Here is a 6,003-nt window from a genome sequence, read left to right as displayed (position 1 = left end):
GCCTGGAAAGGGCCAGTGGCTGAAGGGGGGACCTCACACGGACGGCCTGGAAAGGGCCAGTGGCTGAAGGGGGGACCTCACACGGACGGCCTGGAAAGGGCCAGTGGCAGAAGGGGGGACCTGACACGGACGGCCTGGAAAGGGCCAGTGGCAGAAGGGGGGACCTCACACGGACGGCCTGGAAAGGGCCAGTGGCAGAAGGGGGGACATTGCACGGACGGCCTGGAAAGGGCCAGTGGCAGAAGGGGGGACATTGCACGGACGGCCTCGAAATGGCCAGTGGCAGAAGGGGGACATTGCACGGACGGCCTGGAAAGGGCCAGTGGCAGAAGGGGGGACCTGACACGGACGGCCTGGAAAGGGCCAGTGGCAGAAGGGGAGACCTCACACGGACGGCCTGGAAAGGGCCAGTGGCTGAAGGAGGGACATTGCACGGACGGCCTGGAAAGGGCCAGTGGCAGAAGGGGGGACCTAACACGGACGGCCTGGAAAGGGCCAGTGGCAGAAGGGGGGACCTGACACGGACGGCCTGGAAAGGGCCAGTGGCAGAAGGGGGGACCTCACATGGACGGCCTGGAAAGGGCCAGTGGCAGAAGGGGGGACCTGACACGGACGGCCTGGAAAGGTCCAGTGGCAGAAGGGGGGACCTGACACGGACAGCCTGGGAAGGGCCAGTGGCAGAAGGGGGGACCTGACACGGACAGCCTGGGAAGGGCCAGTGGCAGAAGGGGGGACCTGACACGGATGGCCTGGGGAAGGGCCAGTGGCAGAAGGGGGGACATTGCACGGACGGCCTGGAAAGGGCCAGTGGCAGAAGGGGGGATCTGACATGGATGGCCTGGAAAGGTCCAGTGGCAGAAGGGGGGACCTCACACGGACGGCCTGGGAAGGGCCAGTGGCAGAAGGGGGGACCTGACACGGACGGCCTGGAAAGGGCCAGTGGCTGAAGGGGGGACCTCACACGGACGGCCTGGAAAGGGCCAGTTGCTGAAGGGGGAACATAGCACCGACGGCCTGGAAAGGGCCAGTGGCTGAAGGGGGGACCTCACATGGACGGCCTGGAAAGGGCCAGTGGCTGAAGGGGGAACATTGCACGGACAGCCTGGATGGGCCAGTGGCTGAAGGGGGGACCTGACATGGACGGCCTGGAAAGGGCCAGTGGCTGAAGGGGGGACCTCACACGGACGGCCTGGAAAGGTCCAGTGGCAGAAGGGGGGACCTGACATGGACGGCCTGGAAAGGGCCAGTGGCTGAAGGGGGGACCTGACACGGATGGCCTGGGGAAGGGCCAGTGGCAGAAGGGGGGACATTGCACGGACGGCCTGGAATGGGCCAGTGGAAGAAGGGGGGAACTGACACGGACGGCCTGGAAAGGGCCAGTGGCAGAAGGGGGGATCTGACATGGATGGCCTGGAAAGGTCCAGTGGAAGAAGGGGGGACCTCACACGGACGGCCTGGGAAGGGCCAGTGGCTGAAGGGGGGACCTGACACGGACGGCCTGGGAAGGGCCAGTGGCTGAAGGGGGGACCTGACACGGACGGCCTGGAAAGGTCCAGTGGCTGAACGGGGGACCTGACACGGACGGCCTGGAAAGGTCCAGTGGCTGAAGGGGGGACCTGACACGGACGGCCTGGGAAGGGCCAGTGGCTGAAGGGGGGACCTGACACGGACGGCCTGGAAAGGGCCAGTGGCAGAAGGGGGGACCTGACATGGACGGCCTGGAAAGGGCCAGTGGCTGAAGGGAGGACCTGACACCGACGGCCTGGGAAGGGCCAGTGGCTGAAGGGGGGACCTGACACGGACGGCCTGGGAAGGGCCAGTGGCTGAGCAGGCGACCTCCCCCGGGAACAATGATGATGAACCAACACATAACAAAGGACACACACAGGACTTATCACAGACACAATACACACTGGGGAGGGCATGCAAACAAAACATAATCTGACAATAACACAAGCAGGAAACAAAGTAACAGGAAGTAGAACAAGACAGGAGAAAATACATTTCAAAATAAGACAGGAAACAGAAATAACTTTAGGTTTGTGACATGTTCCTCGGTAAGCCAAACAAACACTTTGTTTGAAATGTAATTATTTAGATGTAAGGGTGTTTAAATAATTGATGATACAGCATTGGAAGTAGGGCTCTGTGCATTCCTCTGAAAGTTGCATGAAGCCAAAATAGCCTCACTCTCGAGAACAGAAATACTTGGATCTTCCAGCAATATTCCTCATCCATCGGCAAATAGAACATGCAGACCTGCGTTTTCCTGTAGTTTGGGGTACACGGTGTTTGAGCCCTGAGCCAACTGTAAGTGTCAGTCTGTAAGATTGAGCTAACTTTGTCTAAAAGTTGGTTCATGTGCATCATGTGCAGACCAATGGACTCCAAGCATTTGTGAACAAAAGTATTAACAGGGAGCAGACAGAAGAAAAAGAACACTTCAGTTTTTACATTTTACATATTTATTTATTTAGTTTTATTAATCATATATGGAGAACAACAGATAAGAAAATAGACAACGTATTACTATTATATCATGTTTTTCATTAACAAGGGAATCATAACAAAGTGAAATTATTTAGATTTTCAAAGCATTTTCCCACAAATGTCAGACTTAATAAGTTGTGATATAATTGAACCCCGGTAAAAGTAATTATACGTGTTCAAAGGTGTAGAGATACAAATAAAGAGAATAGTATAAGACGTTGCAGGCTTTCAAGTCATGTGACTTTGTGTATCTGTGTAACACAGACGACCCAAAATGCAGCCGAGTACAAAGCAATTACTGATTTGACAACGAGAGCAAATGAAAACTCTGATTCCTTTAACCCTGATGATTCATTATTGAGAGCCACTGCTGACTCACTCATTTCTTGTTTTGGCTAACTTGCACCTGGATGACAGGTTGGTAAGTATCTGACATTGTTCCCATGATGGTTATGTGATCCCCCTCATAAGTGAGCCAGGACCCATTCGCATCTTGTCTGCTAAACGTGGTTGGTTCATCATTAGTACATCTGATAATAAAGAGCATAATCACACTTTGTGCTCTCATCAAAAACTCCAACTGCGTACAAGTTGGAGTAAAGGCTGTAATTATAGGGCGCAGAAAACATGACAGCTATTTTCTCAGCTGTCATGTTTGTATCCTTGTTCAGGAGATCGTAGGTAACGACGCCAACAGATCCTGTAGCTGTGTTTGGAGTCTTCCTGAACAGTGCACTCCCAGTGGCTCCAGGGGCAACAGTCGGTTGAAAAGGTGTAATACAGGATCCATGATCAGTGTACATCCTGTTCATGGGGGGGGGAGAAACTTTGATTATCAGAGAATATTTAAGGAGAACTTATTTACTTGATGAAAGATTTCAGACACCTTGGGTTGACAAATGTGTAGATAGCAGATTCATTCTTAATCTCAATGTCGCACTGTCGGTATGTTGATCCAGCAGCACCCATACCCTTAAAAAGAGAGACTATTGTTACGTTAGACTCTGCACAGCTCTCCCGTACACCATCAGCCAGATTAAGAGATGGATGTTATATTAAAACCTTTCCAGAGCCAGGAACAGATTTCATTTGAATTACACAAACGGTGAAGAAACATAGCATCATAGCAAACGGTGTATGTTGAGTTTCGTGTGTCATATATCTCTGAAATAGCTTGACTCCACCTTGGCCATGACTTTGACACATGCTTTGCCTGGATGTATACATGCTTTGGTGCTTAGGCATGTCAATGGACAGCATGGAGTGAAGTGCCACATCACATACTTGTTTCTGGGTGGAAATATCGAAATAGCAAAAAACAACTATTCACGCCCATGTGCAACTATACAGAGTGTTTTCAATACAAAACATATGAGTTATGTATTATATTGACATTAACACAAACAAGTGCCCTCACTCTTACCGATACACCGAGGGTGACATGACTCCAAGCACCAAGCAGCATGAAGTAAACCAGAGGGTAACGTAAAATATATATATGACCTGAAGTAATACATTACATTGAACATTTTACACATATGTGTATTTTTGTATTAAGAGTTAATAATTTAAAATGCTAGATTTTAGAGTGTTAGGAACGTGACACATGCTTGAACTCAAAAGCACGACTTCGGACAAGATTACAAAATCAAAATAGAATTTACTTCAAGAACAAACAAAGTACAACAACAATCAGTCTAAGAGGCAATACGTAAACTACAAAAACATAGAACTAAGTCAACTTGAGGCAAAATGCTACATACGGTTGGTTCTTGGCTTGGAACGCTGCTTCTTGCCGACACGAGAGAGACGAGGCCTATCTGCAAGAGTTAAGGGGACATAGGTGGCAACTATCAACAAGGGAAAGGTACGTTCAAAATAAAACAGGAGGTACAATGACAGACAGTGCAAGACGAGACTTGAGTGACTGTAATTTAACAAGTGAACAATGAGACATGTTGACTAAACATAAACCTAAATCTAAACATGGACTATAAACTAAAAATGAATCCTATAATATAAACCTGATAAATAAATCAACAAACATGACAGGATGTTCCACAGAGTCCTGCTCCTGCCAGAGGAGAGTGTTCTTACCTGGTCTGGTGGGTGATCAGCAGCTGTGTGCAGGAGGCAGACTGCTGCTGCTTTATAAAGAACATGGAGCCGGCTGACTGCTTCTGGTGGGTGGGCCTACGGAGAAGTGAAGTGGTTTTCAGAAAGCCAAGCCTGCTGCTGGTTCTATAGGAAGCACATGGGTTGCCTAGGGCGCTATATCTGGGGAGGCGCTGCGCTGGTAGCTCTGGGAGGGAAAAAAACATTTTTGATGTAAATGTGACACCCTTTTCACCCCGGTTACACTCTTCATTTGCCCTGTACGATGGGCGCTGTAAGTGATGAAAGTGCAGGGTGTTGCCTTATCTGGCTCCCGCAGCTCACGCTCAAAGGGAGCGTGGGAGTGAGCGAGAGAGATAAATGCAATTTATGTAAACAAATATGTCCAAGGCACTCCTTTATAATTATTGGGTTAAACAGGTTTGAAATCATTCCAAAGTCGCCAGGGCGTGTGTTTGTGTGTGTGTGTGTGTGTGTGTGTGTGTGTGTGTGTGTGTGTGTGTGTGTGTGTGAGTGTGTGTGTGTGTGTGTGTGTGTGTGTGTGTGTGTGTGTGTGTGTGTGTGTGTGTATGTGTGTGTGTGTGTGTGTGTGTGTGTGTGTGTGTGTGTGTGTGTGGGCACTTAGCATTTAGCACTAGCCTACATCGAGATTAGGTTAAACGAACTTCTTTCACTTGGGAATACAAATATGGAGTTAGCCAGATGTGTGTAAATTACTGTTCATGGTACATTTGAAAACAAATGCCGGTGTTGGACACACACATACACCGAACACACACACACACAGAGCTGAGCAGAGCAGAGCACAAACACACACACATCATGTAGCATTTCACGTTTCCATAGCAACAACAACTTCCTGTCAACAGCGTAAACTCGCCTTCAAAACTAAAGCATCTAAATAAAAGAGAAAGTTAACCTAAATTACATTTAAGACGTATACAACTGCAACGAAAGTAACAAAAACAATGTCATATCCTTTTCAGTTTCACAGAACACAAACTGGGTTATTTACACATCATGCACCCTGGTGACCGGACATCTCCTTCATAAAACGAGTAATAGGGGGAATAATCGGGCAGTTCGATGTGTGTCCAGCCTCGATCTCTATTCAGCTGTTCTAATGAAGGTAAACACAGTGACTCTCACATAGTATCAGCTCTCTGCGCGCAGAGAGCTGATACTATGTGAGAGTCACGGACATGAATTCATAGATCAAGGCAGACTGGTTCAGACTCTCCTGTCGATCCGGTGCTTAAACATATAACTCTACACCTCTGGCCGAAATGTCCCTAAAATGAAGTCCGAGTTTGAAATATATCTCAAATAATGTATGCACTGCCATTTCTCCACATAAACATAACCGTCTGCAATGAAACGGTTGTCTCCTGTGCGCTC

The 6,003-nt window shown here is 48.8% G+C and overlaps 1 long non-coding RNA gene across 1 annotated transcript; it reads right to left on the bottom strand.

The window, feature by feature from the left end:
* Window positions 1-2,447: 2,447 nt before the first annotated feature.
* Window positions 2,448-4,854, bottom strand: LOC117541429. Its single transcript, XR_004568310.1, has 4 exons — window positions 4,588-4,854; window positions 4,254-4,310; window positions 3,377-3,462; window positions 2,448-3,294 (listed from the first exon to the last, which is right to left on the bottom strand). It is a non-coding gene; the product is annotated as an uncharacterized LOC117541429 (long non-coding RNA).
* Window positions 4,855-6,003: the final 1,149 nt, after the last annotated feature.

This window comes from Gymnodraco acuticeps, unplaced genomic scaffold, assembly GCF_902827175.1.
Source record: "Gymnodraco acuticeps unplaced genomic scaffold, fGymAcu1.1, whole genome shotgun sequence".
Classification (NCBI taxonomy): Eukaryota; Metazoa; Chordata; class Actinopteri; order Perciformes; family Bathydraconidae; genus Gymnodraco; species Gymnodraco acuticeps.
Note: the sequence above shows the minus strand (reverse complement) of the source record. Positions and strands in the feature narration are given on the sequence as shown.